General features: G+C 42.5%; 2 non-coding genes across 2 annotated transcripts; both read right to left on the bottom strand.

The window, feature by feature from the left end:
* Window positions 1–227: 227 nt before the first annotated feature.
* LOC120257819 lies at window positions 228–334 on the bottom strand. The gene has a single exon (XR_005535903.1). It is a non-coding gene; the product is annotated as a small nucleolar RNA R71 (small nucleolar RNA).
* A 13,073-nt stretch (window positions 335–13,407) lies between these two features.
* Window positions 13,408–13,515, bottom strand: LOC120257724. The gene has a single exon (XR_005535813.1). It is a non-coding gene; the product is annotated as a small nucleolar RNA R71 (small nucleolar RNA).
* Between the last annotated feature and the right edge of the window lie 236 nt (window positions 13,516–13,751).

Here is a 13,751-nt window from a genome sequence, read left to right as displayed (position 1 = left end):
GGCCGATGAGGATCCAAACAATCATATTGAAAACTTCTTGGAAGTGTGTGACATGCTCAAGATTAATTGGGTCACGGATGATGCTATCAAGTTGAGGGCCTTTCCCATTTTCCTTGAAGGAGAGAGTAAAGCAATGGTTACATTCATTACCTAGAGTATCGATCACTACTTGGGAGGAGATGGTAGAATCTTTCCTTGCCCGATATTTCCGCCTGGGAAAATTTGTGAAGCTCAGGAATGAAATATCTTCTTTTGTGCAAGCGGAATTGGAGTCACTTTTTGAGACATGGAATAGATTCAAGGATCTCCTGAGGAAATGTCCTCAACATGGGTTCCACGAGTGGATGATTGACAACGCCCTTGCCTGTGACCCGCAAGTGCACGGGTTTGTTGAAGTAATAAATACCAAGTGAGTAGGGTATCGTACCCACAGAGAGTAGGGAATAAAAAATACCTAAATTGCCACTTAACCAAGTGAAAATGAATAATGATTGCGTTGATAAGATGTGATGTAAATAGAAATTAAAGGAACAAGAATGAGAAGCACAAGTAAGTGAGATGTAAGGCAATTGATAGAAGTGGGGTACTCGTACAATGCTCTACCTAGGACTTATGCTTCAAGTACAAGACCTACCATTATAATTCCTAATTAATGCTCAATGATTCGGGGAAATTCTAAAGCACACGGTCCCAAACCTAAGGTCAACTATGACTATCCCTACACTATGTCCCGGTGGAGAAATCGCTCAGTCTGAAGACTTCACACTACACAAAGTTGCATGTTGTTCTAGGGAATCCAAGTGATAAACCCTATTCCTATATGTAGATCTAACACTTTGGTCCAGGGGAAAGACTCCTAATTACAATTAAGCCTTAGATACTAACGTTACTTCAACGCTTCACTCTGTTGCTCACGTAACTAAGCCCCAGCGGAGTTCATCCCTTAGCACTTCACTCTATTATAACCGCAAAGAACTCTGGAAAATGGAGATAGGATAAATCACACCAAAGGGGAAAGGGGACGCTCCGCTACCTCTCGACTCATCCTTTCAACCCTCTCCAATCAAGCTTTGTCTAACTCTCATGGCGTGTCACCCATTTACAAAGATTACCAATATTGACTCTCAACCCTAGTGTCACTCTAAGGGAGAAATCATTCAGCAAGCATTCAAGATTGGAACTCAAATAAGAGCATCAATTAAGGAGAACATAATGGAAAGTCAATGAAACAATAACATCCTAGGGTTTACAAAATCTAAATACCCACTAGAGGTTTAGCTCTCCATGGAGCACAATACAATCAACAATGAAATCGAAAGTAAAGATAAGAAATCCATAAAAAAAACCCCCTTGGTATTCGTGTTAATGGTCTTATGAAGTAGCCTCATCTTCTCCAAAGGTCCCATTGTCCGGCCTGGGGCACACCTTACCGGATCGATGCCGACGAAAGCTCCCCAAATAACTTTCTTCCAAGCGAAGTGTGGTGTCAAATCCATAGAACCTTTCCAAAGACGTACCAAAAGCCTCTCAAAACCCTAGCCGACGGCCTCTCAAAAGATGGAGAAAAATTGGAGAGAAGGGGGAAAGAAGATCCCCAAAATCAGGTTGAATCGCGGCTTAAATAAGGCTGCAATCGAGCACCCACGCACCCCTATGGATTTTCCACACGGGCGTGGATAATTTTCACATGCCAGTGTCGATTCTCTGGAAATCTGATTTTCGGCAGGCTATGAATAGTAACTACTACAACGTCTTGCTACAGTACCTGCTACATTACTCCACCAAAACACTCCCAATTCCATACTTTATATAGAGGCAACATAAACGGGCACATGTTTATGCCATAGATCTCAACTCTTCTTCAATCAAAAGCCTCGTTAATGAAGATCTTGCTATCAATGCGCAAGTCAGGATACGCAAATGTGATTGTCTTCGTGCCCTCCAACTCATTGTAATGCCTTGAATACATGGAGGTTGGCACACATTCATGTATCTTAAATCCCCACTTGTGTCTTCTCATTTGTTCCTTTAAAGATTATGCCAAATAGTGCATTCATGATCTACTTTTGGCTTCTTTTCTCAAAACATAGCTTCATAACCCTACATGCGTAAAAGAACACAAATACACATGTATTAGCACTTAAGTCTGATAAAAGTAATGCTCATTGTAAGGAAAGAACACTTCACATTCTTAATACACATACACTTGTCAAACTCCTCACACTTAAGCTTTTGCTTGTCCTCAAGCAAAGAAATAAAACATTGAAGCGTAGAAGAAGGAAAGATTAAAAGTTCTCGGCCTTAGGTTCACCAAAGCATGTGAGGAGAGCATTCTACAAGTAAGGGAAATTTTAACACTAAATATGAAAAAACAATGCTTTAGCTAAAAACTTGAATAAAAAAGGATAACAACCCGAAATCGTGTAAGTGTGTGTAAACTCACTTAATTCAACCCAAAGTATACTCCTCAAAGTTCTAAGTATAAGGAACTTATTTAACTACAAAATATAACAAACCAAAAAGATGGTAGTAGCTTCACACATCCTCTAAGGTCTCCCTTTCCGAAGCGGCCGCTAAGGTGGTTTTCACACTTTCGAGGTGGTAGCTCCTTCTACCGCTGTGGTAGCCTTCACTCATCCCATGAGATAGCTCTTTTTCTGATAAGTGCTTGTGTGATAGGAATGCGAAGTGTTCTTTCCTTATGATGAGCATTACTTTTATTAGGTTTTAGTGCTAATATGTGTGCATTTATGTTACTTTCATGCATATAGGGTTGTGAAGCAGAATGTTAGAGAAGGAAGCCAATGTAGATCGTGAATGCACCGTTTGGAGGAAATCTTGAGAATGATCAAATGCGAAGACATAAGTCGGTCTCAAGATGTGAGAATGTGTGTCAACCTCCGTTTATTCAAGTTAGCACAATGATTTGGAGGGGTACAAAGGCAGTCACATTCAAGTATCCTGACTTCTGCATAAATAGCAAGATCTTCACCGATGAAGCCGTTGTTGAAGCAAAGCGACCTAAGACGTAAATGTGTGCCCATTTACGTTATCTCAATGAAAACATTGATTCAGGATTGTTTCGGGCTAGTACTGTAGTAGGGCACTGGAGCAATTTATTGTAGCAGGTACTGTTCATAGCCGGCCGAGAAAAGTGAATTTCAGAGAATTCACATGTGCATGTGGAAATTATCCACACCCATGTGGAAATTCCACGGGACGTGTGGATGCCCAATTCCAGCCCTATTTAAGGTCAATTTCAGTCCCGATTTCCACATTCTTTTCTCCATCTTTTCCCCAACTTTAGAGAGGGTGACAGCTAGGGTTTGGAGAGGTATTAGCTAGGGATTGGGAGAGGTTCTACGGCTCTGACATCGCGCTCCGTTTGGAAGAAGATTAGTGGGAGAGCTTTCGGCACCCGATCCCGGTGAGGTGTATCATAGGCCTGACAAAGGGACCCTTAGACGAGTAGAGGCTTCTCCACAAGACCATCGTCAAGGCTATCGAGGGGGTTTCTATGGATTACCTATTTTTACATTCAATTTCATTGATTGTAACTAGCTCCATGGAGAGCTAAACCCCTTAATAGGTTCTTGGATTTGTGAACCCTAGGATGTATTTGTTTTATTAAACCGTGTTATTATGCTTTCATTAATTGATGTTTTAATTGAGTTCCAATCTTGAATGCTTGAGTGAGTGATACTAGGGTTGAGGATTCTTATTTGTAACCCTTGTGAGTGAGTGACACACAATGAGAGTTAGACAAAGCTAGATTGGAGAGGGTTGAGAGAGTGAGTCGAGATGTACAGGAGCGTCCCCTTTTCCTTCTGATGTGATTTATCCTACCCCCATTTCCTCGACCTCTTTATGGTCATAGTAGAGTGAATGGGCTAAGGGATGACCTTCCACTGGGCTTAGTTGTAGAGGCAACGGAGTGAAGCGTTGAAGTGATTTTAGCACCTAGGGTTTAATTGTGACTACGGACCTTCCACCTAGACCAAAGGATTAGGTCCACATCTAGGAAGAGGATTTATCACTTGGAATCCCTAGAACTTATTGCGATTCTATACGAGTGTGAGGTTGATAGATTGTTTAATTTCTCCTCCGGGACATGTATAGAGTTAGGCATGGTTGACCTTAGGTTTGGGATCATGTATTGAACGATCTCCATGGCTATTAATACATAAGTTAGAAAGCATATTAGAGGGTTTTTGCACTTGAAACGATTGTCCTAGGTGGAACAATATCCGGGTACCCATTTATATCGATTGCCTTACCTCCCCTTTACTTGTGTCTTCTCTCTTGTATGTTTTACTTTTGTCTACATTACATCTTGTTACACAACTATTACTCACTTTTCGATTAGTTAAGAAATAATTCAAGTATTTTTTATTACCTACTCCCTGTGGATACGATACCCACTCATCTGGGATTTATTACTTCGATAAAACCGTGCACTTGTGAGACATATGCAAGGGGCGTTGTCATTCTCTCATTAGGGCATAACTAGTATCCGACTTATAAGAGTATCTTCATACTTCACAGGTGGTAGCTATTTCCACCCCAAATGCACAACTAAACCATATATTTTCTTTATTTTCTCTTTTCCAATTTTTTTTTTGCAAAATACAACAAAAAAAAAACTAATTAGTCCCTTAAACATTGAACTTGAGTTTCCAAAAGAGTTTCATGAGCGGGTGGTGCAACAAGTGTCAATCGGGCAAAAAGTATTGGAAATTCAAGAACAAACTAGAGCATGAAAACATTCAATGTTAAAACTTATCCTAAACTCAAGAATACACTCATTGCGACTAAGGTGAACCGCCATTGGCTACGTGAGCATGTATGTCAATCAAAATTTATGTAAAAGAACATGTGCAATGTGAACTCCCCCCTCCCCACACACTTAAGATGTACATTGCCCTCAATGTACACATGCAAGCTCCATAGAAAATATAGCAATCAAGAAAAGTATGTGGGAGTGGGCAATCGAAACAATACTCCCTTGACTTCTACTTTTACGTTTGATGGAGCTAAATCCTTGGGAGTAAAGTTCCAACGGGTTGTGAAGCACACACGGCCCACATTGGCCGTATCCATGACTTGTTCTCTATTCCCATACTGAAATGACCATCTGCACACATACACAAGGGGGTTCAATGAAGCTCAATAAAGACAAAAACAACTTGAGTATATAAAAGATAAAGCAATGAAATACAACTAAACAAAAATAAAAAAAATAAACTCAGTAGGAGGATCCTTTCTGAGTTTAAAAGTACAAAATAAAATGCAGAAATAAGGAAAAATATAAAGTCAAAGTAAAGCAAAGACACATCAAGCGTCGGTGTCATCCTGTGTCGGCTCTGCAACCGCTGCTGGCGATGGTAGACTAGGTGGGCCGAACGGTGCATGAACCGGTGATGATGGTGCTAGAGGAGCCAGAGAGGTCTGGGGTCGCAGCACAAATGGTGATCTCGTGTCTCACTCTAGCAACTGCTGTAAAATTTCAAAATGCGCCATGAACTCAGTGTGTTGCGCGGTCTTTGTCCCGCGGACCTCAGCAATCTTAGTCCAGAGTACAACTACAGGACTCTCGAGCCTCTCAAAACGATCATAGGCTTGAGATGCAGAAAACATGTGTACTGAGGGAGGATCCTGTGCTGTAGGTGTCTCCTCAGTCTCTGTGTGCTCTAGCTGCGGCCTGGGAGTGGCCTGAGGAACCTCCACTATGTCATCTCTCGCCCCCCACCGCCTGTGGAAGCAGTGCATGCTACCTTCTCGGCCCCTCAAATCGCATCAAGTAAGCCCATACCGATGACTAACCTCGTGATATAAGTACTAGAGAGGAGGGCACCGATCCTGGCATACTTCCCCTGATGTCGTATATACCGCCAGATGTGTCCCAAGTGTAACGTGCACGCCTGCACTCAAAGAGTATAGGTATATCGCCCATCGCTGACTAAGCACACTAATACTATCACCATGCCCATTCACTGACCTACTCAGAACTGTATAAATGCATCTCAGAATCTCGGCCAGAGAGGCAGTGTGGCCTTTTGAAACCCCGGCTCATACCGCCTCGTCCCACATAACACATCAGTATGCACGCTGCGTATTAAACTCCCTGTGATAACTGTGGGTAACTACTCATACTCCTTAGTCTCTGTCTATACCGCATCATATAGCCCTATCTAGATCGAGAACAGAGTCACACTCAAGCTATGGTACTATCCGAGGGCTCGAAACTATATAGCTCCTATACTTTCAAAACTAGAATACGAGCGATAGAACTCGAATGATGCTAAAACCTCGAGTGTCAATGTGTGGATGGAAGGCTCTCTGATCGATAATAAACGGCCCCAACTGGCAACCTCAAGCATATACTCTATCTCGTCCACCATATCACCTGTCGTCTAGATCTCTCTCAAAGTGTCTATGTCAGGAAAATGCGATTGTCCAAATCATAACTTCGACAACCTCTCAAAGCGAACCTAGTGCTTGGGAATCATGAAATCCATGCGTTCGGCCTCAGGCGATGACTCTCGGGGATGCTTGCCATCATGCTTCTTCGATATGGGGACCTTATCTGCAAAATTAAAACATAAAATCAATCAAAAGCATTCAAAAATTAATTTTGTAGAATTCCACACTGTCATGTGCAATTTCCACATGCCCGTGTGGATCCACGGGGTGTAAAAACCGCAAGGCCGCGCCTCAGTAAACCAAACATACACCTTTATATTGTTTCTAACTTTGTTCCAAGTCTGCATAAACCTTATAAACATAGAAACAAAGAAACATTCATCATTTTTAATCGATTAAAAATCAATTTATGGTGAAGAAAAAGAGGAATTGAGGGTTTACCAATAGCTGAAGATGAAAACCTTCGAATTCGGCCGAAAATTCAAGTAAAACACCTCTAGATCAATGGTGCGAGATCGGGAGAGTAGTGGAGAGTGTTCTCCGAGTGATTGGGTGTAAGAATGAATAAACTCAAAGGGTTTCAAAAAGAAATCCCACGGCTTTTTGGTTTTTGTACATTCGCACCGACGCGGTGGAAATTACCAACGCCTGCAGTTACTCCACAAGAGAGACCCACAGGAAAAGATGCACGCCCTAGTACGCTCTTGGGAAAGCACTCTTTGCCTCTTACCCAACAACATCAGTGTGTGGAAATTCCCCACGCCTGTGCACCCGATTCACAAGGGTATCTCCAAGCCCCTGTGGCTCTCTGTCCAACTGAGAAAATTCTCTAAGTGTTTTCCAAGCCCATGTGGAATTTCCACATGGGCTGGAACTTCACAGGGTCCATTCACAGGGGTAGATGCACGCCCCTGTCTATTCTTAGGATGGAAGTGGGCTCTTTTGCAGAGATCCGCATGGGCGTGTGGAAATTACCCACCCCCGTACGTTTGTTACTGGGTCATCCACAGGTTCAAGTCCATGCCCCTGTGTCTTCTCAGGAAAAATCTCTAAGTCTTTGTAGGAGGACACACGGTCGTGTGAAAATTACCAACAGGCGTGTGAAATTCACAAGGTCAATCACACGGTCTCTGGATGAGCTCTGAACGAGAATGCACGCCCGTGGAAAATTCCACACGAGCGCAGTGTTTTCTCTCGAACACTTGAAGACTTTTGCAGTATTCCGTAAAAATTCTTGAACACAAATAAACACTCAAAGCCCTCGCCTAACAATGCAATTTTAACCAAAGAAAAACACGAAAAACATGCTCAAACGACTCAAAAATTCTTTTTGCCACACAAGATTAGGCACATGATAACACCACAATGTCCACGTAGAAAAATCACAACAAAATGCATCTAATAATCAAGACACCAACACTTAAGCCTTATTCATGCAAACACTAAACTAAAAACTATGAAAATAGTAAAGACTTGGGTTGCCTCCTAAGAAATGCTTGTTTAACGTCACTTAGCTTGACATACCTTGTCTTACCTCACTGGGGTTCATAGATGATGGTTTCAATCTAACCCATGACTTGGAAGAATAATGAACATAGTCTTTCGAAGGCAGAGGTGGAGTTATCGTGATTGTTACCACTTGAACGTCCATCACTCTTACTCCGCTCTTGTGCATCCTCAACAACCTTGGGGTGTTTCATGTGGCGCCTTCTTGCTCTCTTCATTTTTTTCGTAGTACCTTCTTCACAATCCTCGTGGTAGATGGTACTTCTTCTTCTAGACCAAGCATCATTACTTCTTTTTTCTCCATCTCTTGGTCTAGCAACCGGTCATACAGTGTTCCAGATTCAACATTTCCGCATATAATCATCAATTAGCTTATCGGTAGTGTCAAGAAAATATAAAGTGTCATCAAAGTCAAGAGAATGTCGCATGGCTTCGTGAGGCGGTATGTGAGTTTGTCATCTCCAACCCCTCGGTCAACTCCCCCGTCGCCTATGTCTATCAATGTCTTCGAAGTGCACAAGAATTTCCTCCGAAGTATCAAATTAACATCTGCATCCTGATCGACATCCAACACTATGAAGTCTACAGGAAACATGTACTTGTCCACCTTGGTAACCACGCCTTCAATGATACCCCCTGGATATCTCAATCGCTCGTCCACCAATTGCATTGTCATCCAAGTGGGCCTAGGCTCTCCCAAGCCTAGCTTCTGAAAGAAAGAGTATGGCATGACGTTGATACTAGCCCCTAAATCCGCCAATCCCATCTCTTCACCCAAATTTCCAATGTTGCACGGAATCACAAAGCTTCCGGGGTCTTTCTTCTTATTCGGCATATTCTTTTGTAACACTGAAAAACAAGAGGCATCTAAGATCACTGATGCATTCTCCTCCAACTTCCTCTTGTTGGTCAAAAGATCTTTCAAGAACTTGAATATCGAGGCATTTGAAACAATGGCTCCACAAAAAGGAATGTTAATGTGCAATTGCTTGAATAGACCCAAGAACTTCTTGTATCTCTCATCATTTTGGTCATTCTTCAATCTTGAAGAATAAGGGATTCTTGGCTCGTAAGGTGGGGGTCCCACCTCCTTTCCTCTGTTGGCTCTCTCCTCAACCTCCATGACCTTGGATGCTTCAACATTGGTCTTCTCACTTGAAGCCTACCCTCAACCTCACGACCACTTCTGAAAGTGATCACCTTCACATGTTCTCTTGGATTAGTCTGAATATTGCTTGGCAAGCTTCCTTGTGGTCTCTCTGATAGAGACTTCGCGATTTACCCCACTTGATTTTCTAAATTATGCAATGAAACGGTGTGGTTGGGAAGTGTAGGCTCGACCGATGGAACCATGTATCCGATGATTGCACAAATCTAGTCAAGGCTTTCTAAATTGGTCATCCGGGTCTCCGTGCCCTCAAACTCGCTCTCCATGTTTGGGTATGACAACGCCTTTGCGTAGACCCACAAGTGCACAGTGTTTGTCAAAGTAATAAATCCCAGTGAGTGGGGGTATCGTATCCACAGGAATATTGAATAGAAACACAATGATTGCTATTTAACTAGGATGAAAATGAATCAATGATGGTGTGAATAAGATTGATATGAAAAGACCTAAAAGAAATAAGAAAGAGAGGCACGATAAAATGAGAGGAAAGGCTATCGATAAAAAGTGGCGACTCGGACAATGCTCCCCTAGGACTAATGTTTCAAGTGTAAGACCAACTATTATGTCTCTTAAATGATGATTAATGAGTCGATGGAAATCCTAAAATACACGGTCCCAAAACCTAAGGTTAACAAAGACTAACTCTACACTATGCCCCGCTGGAGAAATCGCCAAGATCAACACCTCACACTGCACAAAGTTGCATGGAGATCTACTGGTTCCAAGTGATAAACCCTATTCCTATGTGTAGATCCAACCCTTGGTCTAAGCGAAAGACCCCTAGTCACAATTAAGTCCCATATACCAAAGTTCACATCAATGCTTCACTGCCACTGCCAACTAAGCTCAGCACAGCGAGTTCATCCTTTAGCACTTCACTCTATTATTACCACAAAGAACTCTAGGAAATGGGACGTCCGCTACCTCTTGACTCACCCTCTCAACCTCTCCAATCTACCATTGTCTAACCCTCATGGTGTGTCACTCATCCACAAAGGCTACCAAGATGGACTCTCAACCCTAGTGTCACTTTAACGGAGAAATCATTCAACAAGCATTCAAGATTGGAACTCAATTAAAAACATCAATTAAGGTGATAAGTGCTTGTGCGATATGAATGCGAAGCATTCATTCCTTATGTTGAGCATTACTTTCCTCAGTTTTCTACATTAATATGTGTGTTTTATGTGACTTTTTACGCAGTAGGGTTGTGAGGCCGAGTATGAAGGAAATGGGCCAATGTGGATCATAATGCACCTATTTTGGAGGAGATCTTGTTAAGGTTCAAACGCAAAGACATAGGTCAGGTGTGAGATGCTAGAGTGTGTGCCAACCTCCTCGCGATTTGAGTGAGCACATCTATTTGAGGGGCACAAAGGCACCACGCCGAGCATTCCGACTTATGCATATAAGAACAAGAGCCCCGCCAACATGTACATCATTGAAGAAGCAAGTGATTCACGACGTGAACGTGAGCCCGCTTATGCTACTCCCGATAAAAGTATGGAATTGGGAAGCTAATCGTGTCAAAGACTCAGAAGAGTAGTACCGCAACAACATTGTAGCACCTCGTAGCAACACCGCTCACACCGCCCGGGAAATTAGAGAACAGAGAATCCACACGGGCAGTGGAAATTATCCACGCCCAGTGGAAATTCCAGACGGGCGCGTGTATCGCCCACGCCCGTGGAGTTGCCCGATTCCCAGACCATATTTAAAGCCGATTCAGCCCCCGATTTTTGGTATTCTTTTCTCCATCTTTTCCCCAACATGTGAGAGGACTTCGCTAGGGTTTCGAGGGTATTTGCCAAGGTTTTGGAGAAGTTCTACTGGCTCGACATCGTGATTCCATTAGGAAGAAGGTTGGTAGAGAACTCGATCGAGGCGTATCCTATACCGGATGAAGGAATCTTTTGGACGACTAGTAGAGGACTCTCCACAAGACCATCTACACGACTCATCGAGGGGGTTTCTTTTATGGATTCATTGCTTTTTACATTCGATTTCTTTTGATTGTATTAAGCTCCATGGAGAGCTAAACCCCTAGTGGGTTGATAAGTGTCTAAATGTACGTATTTGAGTGTATGTATTTGTTACCTCTAGCATGTATTTTCACTAGAATTGATGCCCGCTTTGTGCTTAATCGCGTGTTATTTGCTTTGAAGGGCACGGGAACACCATGGATGACACGAGGATATGATTCGGGTGAAAAAGAGAAGAAAACCAGGGAGCAGATCAGAGTCGGAAGTACTCGTAGCATCAACATTGTAGCAAGATTATCAGAAGCTGCCACCGTAGCACCTCGGAGAGTTTCAAGTCGATTTGGATCATGGCATACGGCTCACGCTCGCCCCGTGATAGAGCCCGGATGATCAATCGTAGCTATAATAGAAGATATTTACTTGATGGAGTTTGCCTCACCCCAAATAGTGTCAATGTTGAGCTCCATAGCGAGTGGTATAGCACTCATGATGGGGGCCATAGGGAGTGGTATAGCACTCGGGATGGAGGCCATCAAGGGGGTATGATGAGTGGTATATAGAGGGATTTTTTTGAAGAAAGATGGGGGACTTTTTGGCTGGACTTCTGGAGACTCTAGGGCAGACTTTTTGAAAGGGTTTTTGGGAGCCATCACTTGAGGAAAGAAGAGAAACGAAGACACCATTCTTTGGGAGAGTTTGGCTTGAAGCTTGGGAAGATCAAGAGCTTGAACTTAAAGGGGAAGCCTCATCATCAAAGGAGGAGAAGCATCTCGCATCTCTAGGGTTAGAAGAAGCATCATTCGGCCGCATTCTCTCTCCTCTTCATCATTCAGACTAGGGAGTGTTATTTATGCATTTACTTTTTGCTTTTTGTTGTGTTTGAGATACTTATTTGTATGATGGCACACTAGACCCCCAAGGTCACTGGATGTAGGTGAACCTTGGGGGTTCATCTTGTATTTTTGATGCTACATTTATATTTGATATGCATTGGTGTGATTTATGATTTGGCTCATTGTGTTTCATGCCTAGAACTATTATGTGGAGAAATCCTTAGTTCTTGTTTGAGTTGTACATGTAGATGTGACCTACTCGCGGTACTAGATCGTTAATGAGCTAATAGGGGTATTTTGTTGACCAACATGCCTAGAAATTGGGTGTAGGTAGCCCCTCCGAACCATGAGGATAAACTTAGGTTAAGTATGTCCTTGTTGCATGGTCTCCATTCACTTAATGCAATCGTAGGAATGTGATTAAGGAGAGATCCTTGTCATCATTTGTATGGGATTAGGTTTAGCCACGAGAAATTGAGGGTTGAACTATTGTTGAGGTCCGTCTGCCTAAATCACCCGTGCCATGTATTTTCATGCATCCTTATATCTTGATGACCCTCTTGGGAATCCTCATCCCTAGGCCTATTCTTATCATCATTGCTCTTATGATTTTTCTTGCTTGACTTGGAGTTGTTACACTTGTGTTTTTATTCACAATCTTGCTTGTATTAGATTAGTATACCATGCTTGAATTGTAAGGTTAGAAAGTGAGTGATGGAGGAGTAATAGGAGCTCCTTAACCCCGTGGAATACGATCCTTGAGCTTTTTGCTCAAGGTATGTCTTTAGGCGACTTTCTGCATACTTGTGGGTAATCAATAAAGTTTTTTTGGCACCGCTGTCGGGAACATTAAGGAATTCTAGGAAACTTCTAGCTTATTGCTCTAACCATTTTTCTTTTCTTTTTATTTCTTCCTTTCATTTGTCTTATCTTGAGCTTAACTTTCTTTATCTTTCTTGACTTTGCAAGGTCATCGGCATGACACGCAGCAAATCGATCAAATTTAGTTGCACAAGATGCTGAAATTGAGAGAACCTTGCATCAAGACTTAGAGAAGTGGGCTAAAGCATTAGTGAAAGAAACATTGAAATTGAGGACACGTAATCAGAATCATGGTCAAGAAAGACGTACTTTTATCCGAATATGAAAGGCCACACTCACAGTGTAAGAATTTAGTGTGCAAGCGCCATCCATCACCACAAATAATTTTTAGATCAAGGCAAGCACCATCGGCATGGTCCAAAATTCAGTCCAATTTAACGGCCTTGCAAACGAAGATGCCCATGATCATCTTTTCCCGCTTTCCTTCAAATTTGTTCTACCTTTCAAGATAAACGGGGTGACCGACGATGCGATTCCGCTACAATTATTTCTTTTCGTTTGGGAGATGAGCATATCGGTGGCTCACATCCTTATCGCTGGGTCGATCAAAACATGGAAAGATATGGTGGAGAAATTTTTTTGGGAAGGTATTTTCCTCCTAGCAAAGCGGGCTAAGCTAAGGCAAGAAATTTCGGCATTCAAACAAGGAGAGTCGGAGACATTATTTGAAGCTTATGAGAGATTCAAGGACCTTCTCTCAAGATGCCCCCCATCATGGCTTTGCTTCTTGGATGCGGGTTCGTATCATCTACAACGGGTTGAATTATGCAACTCGTCAATTAATTGATGCCGCAGCTGGGTGGATCTCTTAGTAACAAGTACCCGATGAGGCCGAGCAACTCCTTGAATCAATGGCAAGCAATGAGTCTCATTGGGCCTCAAGAGGTGCACCACAAAAAGGGCCGGAATCTATGAAGTCAATGCTAATGATGCTTTTGCCGCAAAGGTTGATGTGTT

The sequence above is a fragment of the Dioscorea cayenensis genome, chromosome 3, assembly GCF_009730915.1.
Source record: "Dioscorea cayenensis subsp. rotundata cultivar TDr96_F1 chromosome 3, TDr96_F1_v2_PseudoChromosome.rev07_lg8_w22 25.fasta, whole genome shotgun sequence".
Classification (NCBI taxonomy): Eukaryota; Viridiplantae; Streptophyta; class Magnoliopsida; order Dioscoreales; family Dioscoreaceae; genus Dioscorea; species Dioscorea cayenensis.
The sequence above is the reverse complement of the archived record's forward strand: the minus strand, read 5'-3'. Positions and strand labels throughout refer to the sequence as shown.